Genomic DNA, 5,415 nt, shown 5'->3' with positions numbered 1-5,415 from the left:
GGGATGGTGGCCACCCCATCCCGGGGTGCCGAATATGCGCGGGGGACCCCCTGAGTCCCACGGTATTTTACAGTTTGGGCCCTTATGCCCGTAAGATGCACTTTTGTCATTCAACACGCGCGTATTCGTGCCTTTTGGCTTGTTTCGGGTTTGGGATGCGTCGAGTTCTAGTTTGAACCCGTCGATTGCTGGTGTAAAAAGGGTCTAAGATAATTTCACATGTTCTAGGATGCGTATGGCTACATTACAATGGTCAATCTCGCCTGTTAGTGAAACTCTGGGGTCCTACGATCATTTCTACATTTCATCGCGCCCTTCTTAAGTAGAGTGCGTTTAGAGTGCGTCGTGTTACCTATAACCCAGGTCTACTTTAATCCAAATCATGCTCTGATACCAACTTGTAACGCCTCGCATTTCGAGGGTCGAGCAAAGCTCAACTCCCAAGATCCAGCACATCACTTATGCAACATGGATAATGATGTTTAAATGTTGTCCATATTAATGTATTAAACATGAGTGAGTTTATACTAAAACAACATATCATACTCTGGATATAATTAGATTGAGCAAGCAGAAGACTGAGACATACATATATCTGAACAGGTAAGTGTTTTACAACCTAAAGAGTATGATTATGTAGCCGGGCTGAATAAGTACATGTATTGTTTCAAAATAGGCAAAATATCAAAATGTAAGTGTCCAACTAATCCATGTGTCCTTATAATCCCGTTAAATCAGAATAAGGTCTACGTAGACCCGCCTGATAGCTGGACATAGGAGAATTCATCCTCCTTATCTATGAAGTCCAACCCAGCCGCATAGACTTTGTCATCACCTGCATCTATAATAGAGTCTGGTTGGTGTTTTAGAACACCGTCCCAGAGTGGGAGTGAGTGATAAACTCAGTGGTACTATAAGGCAAAAGTTAACATGTTATCAAGTTAATCAAGCAGTAATGATAAAGCAGTACAACAATCATTTCCTAGCTACTCTTTTTAATGAAGGAATGGTATACAGTAATGATGCATGCCCTCGCACAAAGTTCCCTCACAAGCGACTCCGACAACCAATTTTGCGCATGACAAACTCCTTAAAGTCCAACTTCCTCACCAAAGCATATGTAATGCGGTACATGGTCGTGTTAGCCAAGTACTTAATTAAGCTTATTCATAAAGCAGGTTCGAGAAGTTAAGGTACCTCCCTTTATATCATTAACCCAAACCGAAGGATCCATCTAGGGTCGTCAATCCTAGTTAATCACATACGATAGGCAAGTTGTAGGGCATCACCCCTAATGAAAAGCAGTGGATAGACAAATTTAAAAGTTTATACTCGCGGTCACTACGGGGAGGCTTGTCACCTCAGTGTAGGCCGACAGCTCGAACACCGTATCATATACCACCATGCCTGGCTCACGAGTTTGGGTTGTTCACTGGGCACACGGGGAGGCTTGTCACCCCAGCGTAGGCCAACAGCTCGACCATGGTGTCCCATACCATCATGCCTGGCTCATGAGTCTTATCGGATCGTGGTACTATGGTTAAAACGGGCATTTACATTGGTAAGTGGTACCTTAGATTCAAGCAGTGATGTCCATAAAAGGTAAACACACAATAGGCCAATCGGTCTCATAGACTTGATCGACATAGAGCGCACAAGCACCCCTTGTGGATTAACCACTATCGACAATTGTCGTGCGACCTCGATTCATTGAAGCACCTAAGGTGGTGAGACTAATTCAGCCACCTGTACATGGATTGTTACTGATTGCCTAAGCCACCTGGTATCCTGATGAGGGTCGAATATTACATATCAGACCCCAGTTATTACCTAATTTTACGTACATGATAATGTTTAATGTTATATTTTAATTGTGTTTTTGTTGCTGGGAGAAATTAGGAGCGTGGATTGAAAAAGAGTACTACAAGCATGGAATTAATGCTCCAAAGTCACCAAAGCAAGGGACGGACTCCAAAGGACCAAGATTGATGGATTCACACGCTAGGGATCCGAGGAAATCAAGCCGTTCACATTAAAGAGGCCCGAAAATGGTCTAGAATGCAAGATCACAGGGTTCTCGCCATCCGATTGGCTCAAAACTTCATATATTTGCTGGGGGCTATAAATAAACTGTACATATTAAATTTTAGCCATTGGATATTTCAAAAAGTGGCCCAACGGACTGATCAGCCCCTTAATTCCCTATGTGGGGCCCACCTGCTATCTGGATATGGCTCAACTTCGGATTCAACACCTTAAATGGGGAGACCAATTAAATAGATGGATTAGATTTCTCAAGAACATTGCAGTGGACCCCACCCGAACAGAGTGTGTATAGTGCACTATTTCTCTAGCCGTGCATGAAAACAAAGAGTCGGTCAAACCGACTCTTAACCGCGTCATCCTATTTAAATAAAAATTTCCATTTTCACTGCTGCGTAACGAACGGATGTTGTCCATTTTGCGGAAGCCAGTGGGCCACCATCATGGCCCATACTAATGATCCAATCCGTCCATCTTGTAGAGGGCCTCGAAAGGATCGAACTCAAGCTGATATTTTGTGCCCATGTACACACATGTGTGCGCTACAGAGGTCACAAGCTGACTGCCTTGCGACGTTCAAAAAGATCTCAACGTGATTACTTCTCTGGACCGTGTCAATGGACATTCAAAACCAACCATTCCTAACCAAAATTTCTTCCTGAATCCAATGGACGGGGTGGATTTCCTCGAAAACACTCTTGTGGGGCCCACTGATCACGTCAGCGCAGTCACATGCGTAAGCTTACGCACGTCCTTGAAAAAGGGATTTCCAGGTGGTTATGGCCCACCATCTATGATCAGATGGAAGATCTGATCTGTCCATCATGTAGCTCAGTCAAAAACGTTCTAGGAGACATTGATTTTACGGACATAATGCAAGGAACATGGGACGTGGGAGGCTTCGATTTTTACTGCGCAAGAGTTATAGCGAATCTGATTTTTATTGTGCGAAGGTTCCACTGACTCTAACAGCTATAAAAAGAGCTGAAAAGCTTAGAGAGAGGGGGATCCGAGGGGAGTACAGCAGAAGGGAGAACGAGATCCAGAGTTGGGGAGAGAAGAAAGAGAAGAAAGAGAGAGAGAGAGAGAGAGAGAGAGAGAGAGAGAGAGAGAGAGAGAGGAAGAAAGAAGGGAAGGATGTTCTTATTGTTTTAATTTTATTTTTCCTTTATTATAATTGATTTTATGGATTGCTAATTTCTTGCCTTGGGCTGAGATGAAGCCCCTAATTTGAATAACTCTTGTATGTGTTGAATTCATCTAATTTGGTTGATTTGTTTCTTTCTCTAGTGTGCTTAACTGAAATTTCTGTACTTTTCCATTCTATGAGCTTAACCAAAGTCTAAATGTGGATATTGTTTGGAATCTTATTCTAGGTGCTTGTGTCTGACCATTAATAGGTTTCCTATAGAGAAAGAAATATGAATTACATCTCTTCATACCTGACCATGGATAGAAAGATGTGGTCCTTATGCTTTAAGAGATTATACATTCTGTGTGCTCGACCAAGGACATACAGTGTGCTTTATTTATAAATATATATCAATCTGAATTAGGGTGAATCAACAAGTAAAATAAGGGTCAGGATAATTAGGGGTGGATTCGAAAGTCCTAGTCTTCTCTTGGATTGAATTTCCTTATTGCTCTCGGTTATTTTTCATAGATTTGTGATAGTTTACTTAATAGTTCGCTAAACCCTTTGTTGGATTAGTTAAGAAGAGTCGTTAATTTTAAATTGTGACAACCAGTCCTCGTGGGAATGATCTCGTAATACGTACCATATCTACATCTGATTCGTATACTTGCGAGTTTAAAATCATTTAAATCAGATTGGTTTAAATAAAACATCAAGTTTTTGGCGCTGTTGTCGGGGACTGTTTCGGTCCAAATTGGATTTAAGATTCTTTCTTATCATAATTCATAGCCTTAGGATTTTTATAGCATTATTTTAGGAAATTTAATTTATTTTTATTTTTATTTTGTTTATAGGAATTGACGAAGCAAGTTGCAAAATAAAATTGTCTTCAAAAGCAAGAGCTCCCAAATCTTTGGTTATCGATCATCTCCTTTTCCGGGTTCTTTCTTCCAATTCTTGTTTACATAGTTTTATCTTATTTTTAGGAATTCATAATTGTTAGTTCTAGTTTTATTTCTCTTGGGTTACATCTTAGTTTAGTTTTCTTTCTTATATTGTAATAACATAGTTTATGCTAGGGCGTAGATCTTTGAACATAGAACTAGTACTTTTGATCCTGAAATAGAGAGAACATTTCGTAGAAGATTTAGAAACATTCTATTTGAAATGGCAGACGAGAATGGAATTAAAGCTCTTAGAGATTATTCAGCTCCTGTCCAATTTAATGCGCCTTCATGCATAGTGTTGCCAGCCACCATGGCAGCACACTTTGAACTTAAACCTGGAGTCATACAATTGTTGCCCTCCTTCTATGGTTTAGATAAGGAAGATCCATATCATCATGTGAAAGAATTCCTAGACATTTGCTCTACCTTTAGGCTCCAAAACTTTTCAGATGATTTGATCCGTTTGCGTCCTTTTCCTTTTTCTTTGAAGGATAAAGCGAAAGCATGGTTGAATTCTTTGGAAGTTGGGTCTATCACTACATGGGACCAACTATCTAAGAAGTTCTTAAACAAGTTCTTCCCTGTTCACAAAACTAATGCTTCCCGTAGAGAAATTACTAATTTCACACAAAAAGAGGGTGAGCACTTTCATGAATGTTGGGAAAGATGGAAGGACTTGCTGCTTAAATGTCCACACCATGGTTTTGAGAAGTGGCAACAGGTTCAATACTTCTATGACGGTCTAACACCCCAAAACTGTCGCATGGTTGATGCCACAAGTGGAGGGTCATTCATGACCAAAAGTGATGTCGAAGCTTGAAATTTCTTTGAAATCTTGTGTGAAAACTCCCAGCAATGGGACTATTCAAATAGAGGTGACAGAAGTCCCCAACCACAGAAGAAAGGTGGTATATATGAGGTAGGAGTCACGCTAGATCTTTATGCAAAGATTGATAGCTTGACAAAGAAAGTGGATGCTTTAATGTTAAATAATGGACCTCCACAAACAACTCAAGTCGAGTCATGTGCCATATGTTCCAGTCCTGCCCATCCTATGCAGTCTTGTCCATCTAGTGCAACATTTCCAGAATTTCTCTCTGAACAAGTGCATGCTATGAACACTTTCCGGAGACCTGGGAATGATCCTTACTCAGACACCTACAACTTAGGGTGGGCTGTACATCTAAGTTTTTCTTGGGCAAAAGGACCACAACAAGGAGGACCATCTGGAAATCCTCTAATGCAAACTTACCCCCAAGTTGGCAGTCAACAACCTCAGCAGTTCCTGCA

At 40.8% G+C, this 5,415-nt stretch overlaps 1 non-coding gene across 1 annotated transcript; it reads right to left on the bottom strand.

The window, feature by feature from the left end:
* Positions 1 to 4,721: 4,721 nt before the first annotated feature.
* LOC131247533 (small nucleolar RNA R71) lies at positions 4,722 to 4,830 on the bottom strand. The gene has a single exon (XR_009171817.1). It is a non-coding gene; the product is annotated as a small nucleolar RNA R71 (small nucleolar RNA).
* Positions 4,831 to 5,415: the final 585 nt, after the last annotated feature.

The sequence above is a fragment of the Magnolia sinica genome, chromosome 5 (genome assembly GCF_029962835.1).
Source record: "Magnolia sinica isolate HGM2019 chromosome 5, MsV1, whole genome shotgun sequence".
In the NCBI taxonomy this organism is placed as follows: Eukaryota; Viridiplantae; Streptophyta; class Magnoliopsida; order Magnoliales; family Magnoliaceae; genus Magnolia; species Magnolia sinica.
The sequence above is the reverse complement of the archived record's forward strand: the minus strand, read 5'-3'. Positions and strand labels throughout refer to the sequence as shown.